This window comes from Hylobates moloch, unplaced genomic scaffold (genome assembly GCF_009828535.3).
Source record: "Hylobates moloch isolate HMO894 unplaced genomic scaffold, HMol_V3 SCAFFOLD_3, whole genome shotgun sequence".
NCBI lineage: Eukaryota > Metazoa > Chordata > Mammalia > Primates > Hylobatidae > Hylobates > Hylobates moloch.
The window spans coordinates 38,151,632-38,170,630 of record NW_026652278.1 but is presented as its reverse complement, the minus strand read 5'-3'; the positions used below and the strand labels follow the sequence as shown (position 1 = coordinate 38,170,630).

At 48.0% G+C, this 18,999-nt stretch overlaps 1 protein-coding gene across 49 annotated transcripts in view; it reads right to left on the bottom strand.

The window, feature by feature from the left end:
- Window positions 1-18,498, bottom strand: part of SORBS1 (sorbin and SH3 domain containing 1) — a 251,023-nt gene extending 232,525 nt beyond the window's left edge. For 45 of the 49 annotated variants that reach the window (XM_032136009.2, XM_058436189.1, XM_058436190.1 and 42 more), the window contains exon 1: window positions 18,418-18,498. The gene's annotated coding sequence lies outside the window, so the exon portion shown is untranslated. Of the gene's footprint in view, window positions 1-16,937; window positions 17,029-17,518; window positions 17,534-17,896; window positions 18,053-18,417 lie in introns of those variants that run through there. The other 4 variants (XM_058436171.1, XM_058436168.1, XM_058436170.1 and 1 more) reach the window with 4 other exon arrangements.
- Between the last annotated feature and the right edge of the window lie 501 nt (window positions 18,499-18,999).

The window sequence follows — 18,999 nt, the reverse complement described above, 5'->3', positions numbered from 1 at the left end:
AGCCAGGAGAATCACTTGAACCTGGGGGGCGAAGATTGCAGTGAGCCGAGATCGCACCATTTTACTCCAGCCTGGGCAACAAGAGAGAAACTCCATCTCAAAACAACAACAACAACAACAACAACAACAACAAAAACCCTTTCATTTGCCTACCTCTCCCTTCAGACCAGTAGTCTCCAAACTTTTTGATCACACCTTCCTGTTTGTGAAATAGTTTTGAGGATACTTACAAAGTAATTATAAAATCTGTACTCCTATAAATAGGAAAGCTAAGTCTTTCCTTTAGTTAAAGCATAAACAGAACTCCAACTGATAAAGCTTTCTTCCTGCCCTCAATGGCTATCTTGAGTACTGCTTATCTACTGCTCTAGTTTAGGAGCTCGGTGAAGACAGCAGGGATGTTTCATTCTCCTTGTATTCCCAGGATCTCTACCGAACCCAAAACATAATAAATGAAAAAATGAATTAATTTACTTAACAGCGAGGCCCCTCTGTAGGCCAGGCCCGTGCTAGGTACTGGGGACATACTGGTGACAAGAAAGAGCCCTGGCCACTGTCGTCATAACCCTACAGGCTGGTAGGGTGGGCAAACAATGATTTTCCAAAAATGTGTAACAAAGACCACCGAACCATAAGAGCCCTCAAACAGGAGACTGTCACCTAGGAAGCAGGGCCAGAGATAATTTCCCCAGAACGTGACGCTCCAGGTGAGATCTGAGGGGTAAGAGGCACGAACCAGGTAAGGGAGGAAGGCTCCCTTCACATTCCAGGCTAAGGAAACCACGCGTGAAAAAGTCCTGAGGCTGGACAGAGAACGGTAGGCACCAGGGACTAACAGAGGCCAGCAAAACAAAACAAATGCATAAACTCAGCAAGCCCAAGAAGGACGGTGAGCTCTCGTTCTCCCCTTCACTCCTCTCCACTTGTCAAAACAGACCACCCCCGACTACCACCCTCTGAGGGAGTGGCTCAGCCCTGCTACTGCCCAGCCTCTAAGCCAAGCAGAACAGGTGGGCTCTTGGCCTACCAGCCAGCCCTCCCAAGACTGGACCCTCACATCACCCCTAACCCATGGACCCCCACATCACCCCTTCTGAGGAGCCCAGGGACTCCGAGAAGACACTCCTGAAAACCATGTATGTTGCCATAGGCACCAGCAATCAAAGGTTCCTGGACAGTTAATTTTTTAAAGAGAGTGTTAAATATTTCACATCTTCTAACAGCACTGTTTCTTCCTTGCCTAAGATAAAAGGGAACACCCTATACTCCTCAAATTAAGGACTCACTCAAAATAAATGCCAATCTGCAAGACAGCCCAGGGAGGTCTGCACCCTACTGTCAAGGGCATCTTACAATGTCCTCATGACATCCTTGCATTCCTTGAGGGGAGCACCTGGAGAACCCAGAACCATAGGCCACCAAACCCCTTCCCTGCTGGAGCTCCTTTGACCCCAGGAAGGGAAAATTACTCACAATGATGCTTCAGGTGAGTATTTAAATAGCCCGTGCCTTTAATAATTAAAGACAAAACCAAGAACATAAACTGTAATGCAGGCTGGCGGCTGCAGAACCTCCTCCCGGAGCAGCTGTCTTGATGAGAAGCCGTATCTTCTATCAGTGCTCAGGCATGACTAATATTTCCCAGTTCCTAGGGGGCCTCGCCCCCTCACACCTGCCATTGCTGGCTCACTAATGTACCATGTCCAACACAGAGGCCCTGCGAAGCAAACACAAAATAGTCCTAAAAGGCCTAACATTGCCTTGGCCTCGGTTCATGGGCCTGGCAACTTGATTTTCAGCAACCACCACCAAACCCTGCTTAGGCTCTCAGCTCTCCCAAGCCCCAGCTTTCTCCAGCTACTCTCATTTCTGTCCCTGTTGGGATTTTGCTTTCTTTCTCCAGAGCCTCTATTCATTTTGTCCTGCTTAAAAGCAGTTCCCACTCCTGCCTCGCCTCTCCACCTAGATTCCCCACTGGCAAGGCCACTGGGGCAGCGACTCAGATCTCCCAGCTCCAGTTCCAGCCTTTCTTACCTCATCCCTGGCTTCTAGACTCTGCCCAGTCTCCTATCACCAGCCTCCTGTGTGCACTGTCTACAAAGAAAGGCCCTGTGGTGGCTCACGCCTATAATCCCAGCATTTTGGAAGGCCGAGGTGGGCAGGTCAGGAGTTCGAGATCAGCCTGGTCAACATGGTGAAACCCTGTCTGTATTAAAAACACAAAAAAGTAGCCGGGAGTGTTGGCAGGAGCCTGTAGTCCCAGCTACTCAGGAGGCTGAGGCAGGAGAATCGCTTGAACCCAGGAGGCGGAGGCTACGGTGAGCCAAGATCATGCCACTGTACTCCAGCCTGGGTGGCAGAGTGAAACTCCACCTGGAAAAAAAAAAAAAAGGGAGAGAAACAAAGGCCCAAGCCCAGAAGAGTCAGCACTGTATATCTTACAGCAGCACTGGAAAGACTCCCTTACAACAATGTACCAGGCAAACAGTCCCATTTTCCTCCCTGTCAATTTGTTATAAGCAATTACAACCCCTGGCCATAATTCTACGCTCACAGGAAACAATCACCCAACACTGGATCTGCCCCAACTGAAGATAAATTCTAAGTGGAGAAAAGCAATATGCAAATGAATTATCTTTTCACACATCAGACATACTGCTCGTATGCTCAGCCACCAGGTTCCACACAGACTCCAGGCAATAAGAGAAACTGAATTTCACAAGGTACATCCTAGTGGCCTTTCATACTAGGAAACCGAGGTCAGCCCACAGGCTGATGTTAATGATCAATGCACAAGCCATTATATAAATGTGTAATGAGCTTTCACACTGACATGCAAACAGAAGGACAATTCTGGGATCTACTAAGCACCCATTCCTATCATAACTGTTATAAGCTAGACCACCACCCAAGATGATGGAACGTCAAGGCCCGAACAAGAATGGATTGGCAAAGCCAGTTACAGGCTGTATCAGTCCTTTCTTGCATTGCTATAAAGAAATACCTGAGACTAGGTAATTTATAAACAAGAGAGGTTTAATTGGCTCATGGTTCTGCAGGCTGTACAGGAAGCATGATGCTGGCATCTGCTCGGCTTCTAGGGAGGCCTCAGGAAACTGACAATCAAGGTGGAAGGTGAAGGAGGAGCAGGCATGGAGCAGGCATGTCACATGGCCAGAGCAGGAGCAAGAGAGCAAAGAGGGAGGGGCTGCACACTGTTAAATGACCAGGTCTCACAAGAACTCACTCACTATCATGAGGACAGTACCAACGGGATGATACTAAACCACTCATGAGAAACTGCCCCTACGATCCAATCCCCTCCCACCAGGCCCCCCTCCAACATTAGGAATTATGTTTCAATATGAGATTTGAGTGGGGATACACATCCAAACTGTACCATAGGTGAAGCCTCAAGCACTCAATACTTCTTTTGTTTGTTTGTTTTTGAGACAGAGTCTTGCTCTTGTCGCCCAGGCTAGAGTGCAGTGGCATGATCTCTGCTCACTGCAACATCTGCCTCCTGGGTTCAAGCCATTCTCATGCCTCAGCCTCCTGGGTTCAAGCAATTCTCGTCCCTCAGCCTCCCGAATAGCTGGGACTACAGGCTCATGCCACCACACCTGGCTAATTTTTTTAATTTTATTAGAGACAGGGTTTCACCATATTGCCCAGGCTGGTCTGAAACTCCTGAGCTCAGGCGATCCATTCACCTCAGCCTCCCAAAGTGCTAGGATTACAGGTGTGAGCCACCACACCCAGCCAAGCACTCAATACTCCTGATCACTGGTACTCAGGGAGAACCTGTATTTCTATGCCACGCTGAGAATCAGGCTTGCTAGGCACAGTCTCCTCACAGGTCAGCTCAGGGTCTGCCACTACTAGACACCTGACCTCAGATACATCACTGGCCTATTATAGTACTTTCCCTGTGTGCCTCCCCTGGGTGAGGCAAGGTGCCACATCCATTACGTACCTCTAGAGCACCCTCACTACCTGCACCTCCACACGCACTGTATCATACTAGAACCTTCCTATTTCATAGCCTGAAATGCACTGTTGATGTCTGTTGGGGAAGACAAGAGCCCTGCCCTCTGGGTGTTCATGAAGAAATGAACTCCTGCAGGGTGGGGCCCATGTCTACAGTCTTGACGAGACTGCTCTGTTAAACTACTTCTTGGCTGGGCACAGTGGCTCACACCTATAATCCCAGCACTTTGGGAGGCCGAGGGGGGTGTATCACCTGAGGTCAGGAGATCGAGACCAGCATGGCCAACATGGTGAAACCCCACCTCTACTAAAAATACAAAAAATTAGCCACGTGTGGTAGCGGGCACCTATAAGTCCAACTACTCAAGAGGCTGAAGTTGAACCCGGGAAGCAGAGGTTGCAGTGAGCCGAGATCGCACCATTGCACTCCAGCATAGGCAATAAGAGCAAAATGCTGTCTCAAAAAATAAATAAATAAAGTATTTCTTAAGCCAAAGTTCCACATATAAGCAGAGATTTACCTACCCAATGGGGCACCCTCCCATTCCCAGGGCTAACATCAGAGCTCTCTTTCTCCTCATGCAGCAAAATGGGGAACCCCTAAAACACTGTGAAAGACTGAGCAACAGAGGGAATGACAACAACAAGAGATACAAACCTCCAAGAAAATACCAGGGCCCAGCTGGGCTTCTGCCCCTGCTCTCTTCTGCATTCCTTCGATGCAGCCCTCTGCTCCACAGGGGTGATGGAGATGTAGTGAGGGGAGAAGAAATGCATGGGGACAGGGGAAAGGGCTGTGGGGACCAGCCTATGTGCAGGCAAGCCAGGAGAAAGGAGATACTGAAAGGATCCTTATTCAGAGGACCAGTGACCAGTTGTGACACTCAGAGGACTTCGTGGACATACTGGCATTTTCACATCAGTTCACGTGACTAAAGCAGCCCCTGGCTGAGAAACATTCCATTACATATCCCTCCCCAGGTGGTCAGTCAGCTCTACAAGCATAGCCTTTCCTGACAACAGTCTTTCTCCACTCCACTCTGCTGTTTGAAAATGCCTCCTTGGCTCTCCCAATACCTTCTATCCCCTTCTCAGTCTCAGTAATAGTAACTAGAATTTACTGAATTATTACTACTTATGTGTCAGGCATACTTCTTTTCTTTCTTTCTTTTTTTTTTTTTTTTTGAGATGGAGTCTTGCTCTGTTGCCCAGGCTAGAGTGGTATAGTGCTGTGATCTTGGCTCACTGCAGGCTCAACCTCCCAGGCTCAAGAGATCCTCCCACCTCAGCCTCCCAAGTAGCTGGGACTACAGGCTTGCACCACCACACCCAGCTAATTTTTCAAGTTTTTGTAGAGATGGGGGTCTCCCTATGTTGCCCAGGCTGGTCTCGAACTCCTGGGCTCAACTGACTCTCCCACCTCGACCTCCCAAAGTGCTGGGATTACAGGCGTGAGCCACCAGGCCCAGCCCATAGTTCTGAAGACTTGAATGACTGGATCATCCAATCCTCCCTGTAATCCTGTGAGGTAGGTGCTATTACTTCCTCCATTTCACAGGTGACGCAACTGAGGCACAGGGCAGTGACTTGCCCTAAGACCTAAATCCAGGAAGTAGCAAAGCCAGGATTTGAACACAGGCAGCCTGAGTGCAAAGACTATAATCTCAGTTGCCCTACCTCACCTCAGGGAGAGAAGAGCCACACTCAAAGATAAGAGACCTGTTCCTAGCTCAGTCCCATCCAGCCATATAAACCTTAAACAAATGGCTTTTCTGTGCCTCAGCTGCCTCCACTATGAAATGCTAATCATAAATGTCGGGTCTAGAAACACAGAATCTTAGCTCTATGATCAGCCTGCCTAAGAGTTCCTCCTGAGATTATAGAAACACTCTACAACTGCCCATGCCGACCACAGGGCAGTCACTAGCCACACGTGCCTACAGAGCATTTGTGGCTAGCATGACTGAGAAGCTGAATTTTTAATGGTATTTCAATCTAATTAATTTCAATAGCTACATGTGGCTACTAGCTACTATACTGGACAGCTCAGCTCTAGTCTATAAATTCCAAGAGAGAAGGTGCCATTTCTCTTTGTTCGCTGCTATATTCCCAGAGCCCAGCATGGACGCTGGTCTATAACCGGTGTCAATAACTATTTGATGAACAAATCAAAAGCAAAGGACTTTTCAGGTGCTCTAATAGTACCTCATCTCCCACACAGGCATCGATTCTTCATGTTCCCTGGCGAGTGGACATTTAGCCTTGGCTTGACACAGAATTCAGGGCTTCCTAATGCAGTCTGGTAGGGAGTTGCTCTTACAATAAAAAATATCTTCCACTGAGCTAAATCAATCTCCCTAAAATTTCTAGTTACGAGTCTTGGCACATAAACTCACAAGTGTGGGAAAACCAAGAGTTATGAAAAAACACTTAAATGTTTTTAAACACCTTAATGCAGGGATACATCTATAATTCACTTTCATGGTTAAGATGAATCTGATCTCAACTGGTAACAACAGTCTTTCTCTGCTCTACTGTGCTTTTGGAAACAAATATATGACTACTATCTGTTTGGGAGAAAGCAATCCTCTAGTGTCAAGGCTGTGGTCCAGAATTGCTGTCTCCATTGATTTTAATACCAATGCATTTGAGTCCCCCAACTCCATAAGTGGGCCAGGGAATGTGCAGCTAGGCCCTCAACAAGCTAGGCTTCTTCTCTAAGCAGGGTCTGGGGATTCTGGCAGAACAACTCACATTTTCATATTTCCTACGATATTTCCTACATACCTCCTATGTACCAACAACTGTGGTAGACACAGGACATACAGAGGATGGCGACGTCGTACTCACAAGGAGCCCTCGGTTTAGAAAAAGGAAGAGTTAGGGCTGGGCGCAGTGGCTCACGCCTGTAATCCCAGCACTTTGGGAGGCTGAGGTGGGCGGATCACAAGGTCAGAAGTTCGAGACCAGCCTGACCAACATGGTGAAACCCCGTCTCTACTAAAAATGTAAAAATTAGCCGGGTGTGGAGGTGCACGCCTATAATCCCAGCTACTCGGGAGGCTGGGGCAGGACAGTCGCTTGAACCCGAGAGGCGGAGGTTGCAGTGAGCCGAGATTGCACCACTGCACTCCAGCCTGGGCAACAGGGCGAGACTCCGTCTCCAAAAAAAAAAAAAAAAAAAAAAGATAAAGGGAGAGTCAAAATGTGTAGAGGACTTACTTTGTACAAGGCACTGAACTAAGCCAGGAGAAAGACATATAAACCAAACACAATCAACTCAGTGTGGCCCATGCCAAAACAAACATACATACAAAACACCACACTGGCTGCCTTAGAAGAGACAATAGAGAATCCTAGCACTGTGGCTTGCACGTAGCAGGTGCTCAATGCAGAGAACTGAATCAAACCTTGACCAACATCTCATTTTAAGGTTGGGAAAACCAAGGCCCAGAAAGGTTAAGGGACTTCTCAAAGTGACTCAGGTAGTTACTGACAGGGCTGAAGACAGCAACACTCTGTAACACTGTCTCCCTCCCAGCGCGTCTTATTCTCCACTGCATGGGGAGAATAGGCAGGATCTGCTGCCTATTATTATGTCTGTCTCAGAATAAGCGACGGATTTATTTTTGCAACACTGTATGTTTGGCTGTCTTGAAATCTGATGACTAAGTGTACGCGTATCATCTTAGGAATGGGCTTTCAATCATTTAACAAACACTTCTTGAGAATATACCCTATATCAGGCACAAATTTAAGTGTGTGAATGAATAAATGAAACAAACTTTTGGTCAAATCAGAGAGCTGAACACCCATGTTTATCTCTGCTCTCTTCTGGACTCCCACTAAAAGGACAGTAGACGGATGCGTTTCTTAATGAAAAAAGAGACCCCGGCAGATGAGCTACGTCAACAGCAGTGGAGAGCTGACCACCATGCAGTAGCTGATTTAGGTTTCTGCATTGTCTGCTCTGCTAAATGCAAGCAAAGCAGGAGCCACTAAGCAAGTCCCCAACTCATGGCACAGAACCCAAAGACGGTTCAGGAACTGGAGGCACCAAGGACTCTAAAGGGAAAAGCAGGGTGGAGCTAAAAAGAAGGGTGCCTGCCTGCAAGTTGGTACAAAGAGCAGTCAGATCCAGGGTCCCTCTTGCAGTCTGCTCAGCCTGGTGCTTTCCCTGCCTCAGCCAGCAGAAGGCGGAGATCCACTGATCAGGTAACTTACACCAGAGACACAGCCGAGGGAGGGGCACAGCTGAGGGAGGTAGAGAGATGGGAGAGAGGGATGGCGGGTGGGGGCAACTTTCAAAAGACCCAGGGATTGAGTGAAAGTCTACATATCAAACAGACTAATACCTAGCCCCTTTCCCCATGGAGGCTCCCAGAATGCAGGAAGGCCAGGCTGTTTACCACCCGACCCCACCCTACCCCACACCCAGGTAAAATCCTCTCCAAGAAAGCCCTATCCAGGAAAGCCCCAGAGAAAAGATCTACCGGCGCTGATATCTAGGTTGCTCCAGTAGAGAAAAAGGGGGCTCTCTGCTGGATCACTCTACAATGAAGTTAACGAGTCCCTTCCTTGTGGCACTGATGCCCAATCGGCATTTCGGTGTCCATTCTTAAAATATACATAGACAGTCAAGGATCAGCATGCATGGAAGGATAGCTGCAATGGAAGATACAGTAACCAAAACAAGTGGAAAAAGGGACTTGGAGGAAACAACATCTTCCAAGGGACAGCAGCGAACAGCAGAAAACCATAAAAACAAACAAACAAACAAACAAAAAACCTTAATATAAAGGAATTTACTGCACCCATGAAACAAGAATAGAATGTCATCTAAAAAAGAAAAGCAAGTATTCAGAGAGCTAGGGAGCTCTTAGAAAGTAAAACATGCAAATACGTTTCATGTAAACACATGAAAGCACAGTTAAAAATGGAAAAGAGTTGAAGATAAAGCTAAAGATAGCTCTCTGAAAGTAAGACAAAAATATAATAAAATGAAAAAAGGAAATAAAATGTTTTAAAATTATAAAGTTGCTCCAGGAAGTCCAACATTCAACTAATAGGCATTCCAAAGACAAAACACAGAAAATGGAGAAAATGAAATTATTAAAAGATATCTATTTAAGAAAATTTCCCCAAACTGAAAGATGTCAATCTTCAGATCAAAAAGGCATGCACCGGCTGGACACAGTGGCTTACACCTGTAATCCCAGCATTTTGGGAGGCCGTGGTGGGTGGATCACCTGAGGTCTGGAATTTGAGACCAGCCTGGCCAACGTGGTGAAATCCCCATCTCTACTAACAATGCAAAAATTAGCCAGGCATGATGGCACGCACCTGTAATCCCAGATACTTGGGAGGCTAAGGCACAAGAATCACTTGAACCCAGGAGGTGGAGGTTGCAGTGAGCCGAGATTGCACCACTGCACTCCAGCCTGGGCAACAGAGTGAGACTCCATCTCAAAAAAAAAAAAAAAGGCACACACCAAAGACCCAGGCCAATCATTTTTAAAGCAAGGAGATTTCAAATACAGGAAAAGAGAGAAGATCCCAAAAACTTTCAGTGAGAAATCAGGTTATCCATAAATGATCAAGAATCAGAATGGTATCCGAATTTTGATACCAATATTGGAACCTAGATGACAGTGGAATGATGGCTTCAAAATTCTAAGGGAAATGGCTTTCGACTTCAAATTCTAGATGAATCAAATTACCAATCAAATATGAATGTAGAATATGAACATTTTCAGACATGTAAGCTTAAAGTGATCAACTTCCACAGACCCTCTCTCAGAAACTTGTGGAGGAATAAATCAACAAAGGAAACAGGATAAGGTGAGGGAATTCCCAGGATGAGTCATGCCACAGGCCTAGAGGTCAATGGGCAAGAACAAAGGAGAGAGAATGGAGGCCTATAGGAGGGAAGTCTCCAAGTGGGGGTAAAAAAAAAAAAAAAAAGTAATAAAATAAAAAGGAACAAGCCCAGGCATGGTGGCTCATGCCTGTAATCCTAGCACTTTGAGAAGTTGAGGAGGGAGGATTGTTTGAGGGCAGGAGTTAGAGACCAGCCTGGGCAATGTAGCGAAACCCCATCTCTACCAAAAAACTTTAAAAATTAGCTGGACATAGTGGTGCCTGCAGTCCCAGCTACTCAGGAGGCTGAGACAGGAGGATCACTTGAGCCCAAGAGGTCAAGGCTGCAATGACCTACAATCACACCTCTGCACTCTAGCCTGGGGGACAGAGCAAAGCCCTATCTCAATAAATAAATAAATAGGAACACATGTTATAAAACAAATGTCTTAAGATGCTGTCAAATACTTTGAGAATTAGCAATAAGTACATAGAAACTAAGTAAATAGAAAATGTAAGATAATTATTAACTCAAAAAATGTACAAGAAAATATTATAGTATACTATATGGCTCTGCCATAAACACTATTTATACAGCCAAAATAATGTAAGCACCAAATATCAATGTAATCAAAAACTGTGATATATCTATAATGAGAGGATAGGGAGAAAGGGAAGTATCAGGGGGCAGAGGAGAGGATCTAATCCATAGTAAGACATCAAGACATAACATCTAAAAGTAACCTCTAAGCTGGGCATGGTGGCTCACACCTGTAATCCCAGAACTTTAGGAGGCCCAAGTAGGAGCAGTGCTTGAGGCCAGGAGTTGAAGTCCACCCTGGCCTCAAGCAGGGTCTCAACATAGCAAGGCCCTGTCTCTACAAAAAAAAAAAATAAGGAAAAATAAAAATAACATCTAAAATGAACAATCAGAAAACAGCATTGTAAGCAGGTAACAATAAATATGACAGTAATATCAGAAGAAACAGCTCAGTGCATTAGAAGTAACTGTTGTAAACAGAGTAACAGCAGCCCCTCAAAGATGTCTATACCCTAACCGCCATGCATGGCTAATTCTTTGTATTTTTTGCAGAGATGAGGTTTTACTATGTTGGCCAGGCTGATCTTGAACTCCTGGCGTCAAGTGATCTGCCGGCCTCAGCCTCCCAAACTGCTAGGATTACAGGCATGAGCCACTGCGCCCAGCCAGCCTTTGTATTTTTCTAGTAGTATTGACTTTTTTTTTTTTTTTTTTTTTTTTTTTTTTTTTTTTTTTTTTTTTTTTGAGAGGGAGTCTAGCTCTGTTGCCCAGGCTGGAGTGCAGTGGCACGATCTCAGCTCGCTGCAACTTCCACCTCCCTGGTTCAAGTGATTCTCCTGCCTCAGCCTCCAGATTAGCTGGGATTACAAGCGCCCGCCACCGTGCCTGGCTAATTTTTGTATTTTTTTTAGTAGAGACGGGGTTTTGCCATGTTGGCCAGGCTGGTCTCAAACTCCTGACCTCAGGTGATCTGCCCACCTCAGCCTCCCAAAGTGCTGGGATTACAGGCGTGAGCCACCACACCCAGCCTATTTGTCTTTCAAAACTCTGTGTGGGGCAGGGGTGCACAGTGGCTCAGGCCTGTAATCCCAGCACTTAGGGAGGCCAAGACAGGCAGATCACTCGAGGTCAGGAGTTCGAGACCAGCCTGGCCAACATCGTGAAACCCTGTCTCTACTAATAATAAAAAAATTAGCTGGGGGTGGTGGTGGTCTCCTGTAGTCCCAGATACTAGGGAGGCTGAGGCAGGAGAATTGCTTGAACTCGGGAGGCGGAGGTTGCAGTGAGCTGAGATCGTGCCACTGCACTCCAGCCTAAGCGACAGAGGGAGACTCCATCTCAAAACAAATAAAAAAGAAACTCTCTGTGTACACACACACACATACACACACACACACACACATATGCGAAAGTTTTATACAAATTAAAATTTAATTTAAAAAGAGAAGAAACACAGACTCACTCTATTCCCAGAACTCACAATATGGGGGAGGAAACAGACAAGGGAACCAGCAATATCAACAGAAGTAGAAAGCTGAACACAAGAAGAAAGGCATCTCTTTTTTTGTTTTTTTGGTTTTTTGGTTTTTTTTTGAGATGGAGTTTTGTTCTTGTTACCCAGGCTGGAGTACAATGGCGCGACCTCGACTCACTGCAACCTCTACCTTCCGGGTTCAAGTGACTCTCCTGCCTCAGTCTCCTGAGTAGCTGGGACTACAGACATGCGCCACCACGCCCGGCTAATTTTTTGTATATTTAGTAGAGACGGGTTTTCACCATGTTGGCCAGGCTGGTTGTGAACTCCTGACCTCAGGTGATCCACCTGCCTCAGCCTCCCAAAGTGCTGGGATTACAGCTACCACACCAAGCCAAAAGGCATCTCTTTAAGACGTGAGGGGAGTCTGAGGGGAGAAGGCATCAGCCAGGAAATGCAGAAAAAGGCCTTCTGGTGAGGGAACCAGTCCTGGTGGGGGGTGCAGGGGGGCCTGGCCTTTGGGGATGTGGAGTAGGGAATGACTGGGCATCTGGTGGTTTGGCAGAGCCAGCAGGAAAGCATGGAGGGGTGGTTCTCAGCACCAGCAGGTTTGATGCCTACCCTATCCCTGGCTTCTACAGTTGGGGTATGGGACTGATATGCATATTTAGGGAGGGCTGGGACAAATGAGGGCCCATGATAAACACATTTTCCTAGAACATCAATTGTATTCAACAGTAAAGCAATTTAAATACTTTTATACTAAAACCAGCACACATATATTACAGAGAATACAAAACTAATGTGACAAGGTGACTTCTTGTTTGCAGGGCCCACTTTAGATACTAAAGTACTTGCTGACCACTGAGCATCAAGAGTCAATCCTCTCTGTAACTAATTAGAGTCAGAAGAAAATCATAAAGCGGTACAGCATCCATCCATCAAAGAATCCGGGAACTTTACACCAGCAACTGTTGGTGGGTGCCCATCCTCCCGAGGTAGGCAGAAGACATACCTTGGGTCCCACTCAACACTAATCAGAAAGTTAACAACCATCTCATTCTTTTCCAAAAGGGTCTGGGTCCTGCTACAGCCAGCTAGGTTAGCTCAGCCTGAGGAAACAGAGAAAACAATGATGCTAATTCTTCCTAGATATACTCTCTAGGCCATAGCCTGCCAGCCTCTATTCTAAGCAGTACCGCAATCACTGAGAAGAGCCCCACCTCCACCATCAGCACCTCAACCCCTTACAGTACAGGCCTCTGTTACAGAATGCATTAAAGACACTTTTTCCATGGAAGGAAGTCTAGAAACAGGGTACGTCCCTTGAGAGAGGGTGTCCCTTGTGGTCCACAATACAAGGGTGGAAACTTTTTTCTATTGTTGTGAAAACAATAACCGCATGACAGAGACCTGGGAACTTTTTTTTCTATAAAAAGCCACTGCTGACCACAGAAGAAGTGGGGGGGTAAATCAATGGAAGGCCACACAGAAGTAAAAAGCAATTTAGTTGGATTTGGTTCATTTGCCTCTTTTTTGTTTTGTGTGTAAAACACATACACATTCAAAAAAGACTGAATTCAACTGATTTTATTTATTTATTTGGACGGAGTCTCACTCTGTCCCCCAGGCTGGAGTGCAGTGGTACAATCTTGGCTCACTGCAACCTCCACCTCCCAGGCTCAAGCCATTATCTCTGCCTCAGCCTCCTGAGTAGCTGGGATTACAGGCACCCATCACCACACCCAGCTAATTTTTGGGTTTTTTTGTTTTTGTTTTTGTTTTGAGACGGAGTCTTGCTCTGTCGCCCAGGCTGGGGTGCAGTGGTGCGATCTTGGCTCACTGCAAGCTCCGCCTCCCGGGTTCATGCCATTCTCCTGCCTCAGCCTACCGAGTAGCTGGGACTACAGGTGCCCACCACCACGCCCGGCTAATTTTTTGTATTTTTAGTAGAGACGGGGTTTCACCATGTTGACCAGGCTAGTCTCGAACTCCTGACGTCAGGTGATCCACCTGCTTCGGCCTCCCAAAGTGCTGGGATTACAGGCATAAGCCACCTTACCTGGCCCTCAACTGATTTGAAATGAAGAACAGAGAACATGAAATTTTAATGGCAATAGATTAAAAGAAACTACAAAGATATATTGTTGATAATAAAGAAAGAATGAGGGAGGAGGGCAAGGAGAAAGAGGTAAGAAAATGAAATGGATAGTGGAGGGAGACATAGGAAAAGAAGAATGGGAGACAGCAAGATTCAGGGACAGGCCTACATGCCTAACCACACACAAAAAGGGGGAGTCACCGAAGGACCCACAGAGACACTTCCTAGGGCTTGAAGAGTTAGCCAAAGTCAATTACATTGTTCATGGCCAGCTGTTGGCTGTAGCTCCAGACCTTGAACTATTATCACCCTTTATCCTTGCCTTTGAATGGTTAGTGCTCTGGTCAACCACTGTTCACAGCTCTTTAATTGCTCATTGAAACATTCTGAGGCTTAGCTTAGGTCACAAGCCAGAAGCTCCCCCAAATGAGCTACAATTCATTAAATCATTCATCTCCAAATATCTCCTCTGAAAAGGGAGTATGCGAAACACTATCTCATAAAACGTTCAAAGCACCAATGAAAATCCAAGCAGAAAACGCTGCTTGCACTGAAACGAAATCCATGGAAAAGTGTTTTGAGTTTTGCATTTACAAAAAAACCGGGACTTCAGCAGAACTGAGTCCCACCTCAGCATCAGCCAGCATCACCACCCGCACACCTGACTTCCCACATGTCCACATTCTGCATGCTCCTGTGGATCTAAAGGCCTCAGTTGGCCCTGAAACTAAGCAGCCTCCATGACACTCTGCAATCTGAGGGTCAACAGGAGCAATCCCAAGGAGATTCCAAGTGAGTCTCAGGCTGAGGCTGAACTCTCAGTCCACCCCCCCACCCCCCATCCTAGTCTACCAAACCTATCCTCACTTCACCCCAAGGGCTGCAGAAGAGCTCAGCTGTTTCAGAGACAATAGAGCCTCCCCCTTTCAAGCTCCATCCTTTTTTCCTCCAAGCTTGGTTTCTGTGTTTTTCCCTTCCCCACATAATCTGTCCCCAGCCTCCTACTTTCTCTTGTCTGTTTCTCCAATCTCTCTCTTCTTGTGCTCCTATTTCCTCCTCATGTTTCCCTATTCCATCTTAGAATCATTTCCTCAGAGGAAGAGGGGGCTTAACGATACATATAGGCCAGGCACAGTGGCTCAAGCCTATAACCCCAGCATGCTGGAAGGCCAATGCAGACGGATCGCTTGAGTCCAGGAGTTTGAGACCGGCCTGGGCAACACCGCAAAACTCTGTCTCTACAAAAAGTACAAAAATTAGCTGGGCGTGGTAGTGCGTGCCTGTGGTCCCAGCTACTCGGAAGGGTGAGGTAGGAGGACTGCCTGGGCCCAGGAGGTCGAGGCTGCAGTGAGCCATGACTGTGCCACTGCACTCCAGCCTGGGTGACAGGTGAGACCCTGTCTCAAAACAACCACCACCACCAAAAAACAAAACAAAACAACAACAAAAAAACCCAGATACATCTGGAAACAAGATCTACAATCTATCCACCCGAGTTCCCACCCCGGCTCCACATCTTGCTAGCTGTGCAACCTTGGAAAAATGGCCAAACCTCCCAACCCCTCAAATTCCTCAGTTTGGTGGGGGAGGGGGCGGAACATGGCAATCACAGAGGTCTTTTATAACTCTCATCTTCTAGATAGGTAAACGTTCACCTGTATAACCATAAATAAACCAGCAAGTTAAACATCCACAGGGAAAGAGAACAAATTACAGAAACTCCCTTTCCTCAGCAATCTATCATCCCACCCTCATCTGCCACAGACAACCACTCATCCTGGGGTCTGTGCCTCTCACTCTGGGCCATTCTAGCTCTGAATTATTTACGTACTTACAGTAAAACCTCACAAATCACACTAATCAAGGAAAAGGTAGATGTGAATCCAACAGAAGCCTGCGTCCTAGAATGCTTCTTCCATGCCATTGTGCAATACTTTGAATTTATTGTCAGTTTAGCAAACAGGAAAGGACCTGAAAATGCCACCACAAACTGTGACTCTAAGAACAGTGGAGTTGTCAGGAACCCTGGAAGACCCTCTGCCCTATCATCCTCCACTTCACCAGCAAGGACACAGGCCCAGAGAGCAGAAGCCACTAGCCCAAAGTCCAAAGATTGGTGGCCAGGACCAAAGCTAGCTGCCCTGCCTCTGGTCCAGAGCTCCTCCACCAAAGCTTTTTGAGACCATCCATGCCTTTCTCCTAGAGACAGGTCAAATCCTAAATTACCATAGAGTGCCCTCTACAGCAAATCTATCTCCACATCCAGGGAGGGGTCTGGAGATAAGTCTGGATGACCTGATCATTATCAATGCTGCACAATAAAAACTTTCTTTCCTGGCCCTGCCCTTTCATTCTTTGCAAAGAAAACCCTAGACTCTGCTATCTGTATTGAACTCTATTTTAGAGAAGGGGAAAGAGGGGAACAGCTGAACAGTGCTTTGTTCCGCCAGGAAGAATTTGCTCATCCTTTCCCATAACTCCTACCCACTCCCCAATATGCCCAATCTCTTCCGAAAAGTTTACAGAAACTCTCCAACTACAACAACTGAAAGCAGGTAGAAGGAAAAGGCCAACATGGCGGGTATCGTCCACAAGATGACAATACCCTCCCAACTCTTTACCCCAGAGAGTAGACAACACTTCATTTCAGTTGCTAATTCCCTGCAGGGAAGTCGCCAAAGGAGTGGTCTCAGGGCCCTCCAGCTGAGAAATGTGCTCTCTGCAACCCCTGGAGAACTAACCCTTTCCTAACCATCTGCTCCAACAGTGCCTTGGGCAAAGGTGCCAACAGACCAACCCTTCCCTTCTTTCCCCTCAGGCCAAGAAAGAGACATCAGAACTTGGTTGGCAAGAGGCTATTTAAGGCAACATCCAGAGGGCGGGGCAGAAAACTGCTGGAGGCATCCTCCTTCTCCACCCCTCCCCCTCACAGCCCAAACCACACGCCCCTCACTCTGTAGACAGCCATCTACCTCATCGGTGTCTGAAGGCTACAGATATGTCCATCATCTGTTTTCTGTCATTGATGCTGCTGACCCCTCTGCTGTCCACCCCACTTTTAATCCAACCCTCCTCTCTTCGATCACCACCAAGATACCTTTCCAACCAAAAACACAGAATTGAATCTAAGCAGAGGAGCTCAAAACACAAGGAGAGTGAAGGCAGCCAATCCATCCCCCGCCTCCACTTAAGAGAGGAAAAAAGGGCGCGGGGAGCTGGGCGGGGGGATGTTGAGGGGAGAGATGGAGTCAGAGGCCTGACACGCCAGATAGGTTCCATGATGTCTCTAGATGAACCTCCCTCCTATTGACGGTGAAACCAATTCCAGCAATTTCAGCAGGTCGGCCCTGTGACAACAGGGGCATCCCAACGCTCAGTGTTTAAAACAAAAATCCAAAGGCTCGCCCAGAACATGCTGGGAAAAACCGAGGACTGAATAAAACGAGCCACGCTCAGTGGGATCCCTTCTGCTTTTATGTAGCAATGTAATAGCGTAATAAATTCTTGTCTGCCTGGAGAAAGCATGCACTGGTGAATTTCAAAGCCATCTTACGACAGCGGATGCATGGGGATGCAGAATTCGACAGCACATTCCCCCATGAAGGAAACATAATGACTGCAAGCCTCTTTCCCCTCTATCTTGAATGGCGCTACCACGTATCAAGGAAGCCACGTCGGAAAGCAGCGAGGTGGTAGCAGAGGATGCCCGGGGAATTCGGAGAAAGGAGTTGCTTGCTGTCCATGTCGGTGATGAGCTGCCTAGCAAGATGCTGTCAGCCACCCGGGGAGAAGAAGGGGCACGGGCGGCACGGGCAGGCGCGGTGTCCCCGGCGCATACTAGTCCCCGTTCATTCAGGCGGGTCCGGCCAACCGCGTCGTCCTTGCGCCCCTCCCGCCGCCCTCTCCAGGGGATGCTGATGAATGAACACACCTGAGATGCCTCCATCCCGCCGCTCACTCCCTCCGCCTTCCACTGGCTGCTGCAGAGGTGCCCCTCCTCGGTAGTTTCACTTTACAGCACAAACCCATCCGGGCTTTGATGTCTCCTCCACCCACCCACATTGCAGCCACCCTGAGACGGGCGGACATTCTCTCCTAGCAGAGGCCATGATCGCACTACCCCCCATCCACCAAAAAAGGAAATTAAAAAACCCCCAACCCTGGAAGCCCCCAGATCCTCCGCACCCTGGGGAACTTTCGTTGAAAGACTGGGGATTCGCCGAGCAGGCAGGATGGACGGTTCGGCCGCGAGGGACCACCGCTTTCCCTGTGCCCATGGGGGAATGCTCTGGGGGAGGGGGTCCCCCAAGTCCCTCCGACAGCTGGCCCTTTAAATGCGCCTCCTCCGAGCGCGGAACAAAGGCGCCGCCCGCGGGGGCCGGGCCGCGCACACCCCCGGCGCTGCCGCCGCCGAGCGGGCAAGCGCGACCGGGCGGGCGAGCGCGGGCTTACCTTGCTGGTCGCCGGGCGGGCGGGCTGCGCGCGTCCGCCCCACTCGCACTACACGCTGCAGCTGGCCCCGCTCTGTTTTTCTGGGACTCAGCGCTGACTTCACCGACACTCCGCGGACAACCAATGGGCTGCGGTGCCCGCCCCCTCATTAGCATGCCTCTGGAAGCGTCCACTCTGGCAGCACCCGGCCAGCGGGCGGTGCCAGGGGGTGGGGCCGGGCCCGGCCGTGACAGGAAGGGGCGTGTGCGCGGATGGGAGGCGAGGAAGCGTCCGGCGCCGGGCTCCTGGCATTGTGAGCCCGCCGGCCTCCGCCGGTAACGGGCGCGCGGGCCTAGTAACCCTCTTCGTCCTGGCCGGGCCGGACGCTGGCCTGGCGCGCCTTCTGGTCCTTCAGAAGGGTCGCCCACGGGGAGCTTGGAAGGAACCTTAGACGTAAAATAACAGTGATAAGTTATCTAACCCCTGGGCCTCAGTTTACCCATCTGTAAAATGGCATAATAGTACCGATTTCGTAAAATCTAGTGAAGATTAACATAGTTAACATAGGTGATGCATTTAGATCAGTGTCTGGCCGTCGTGCTA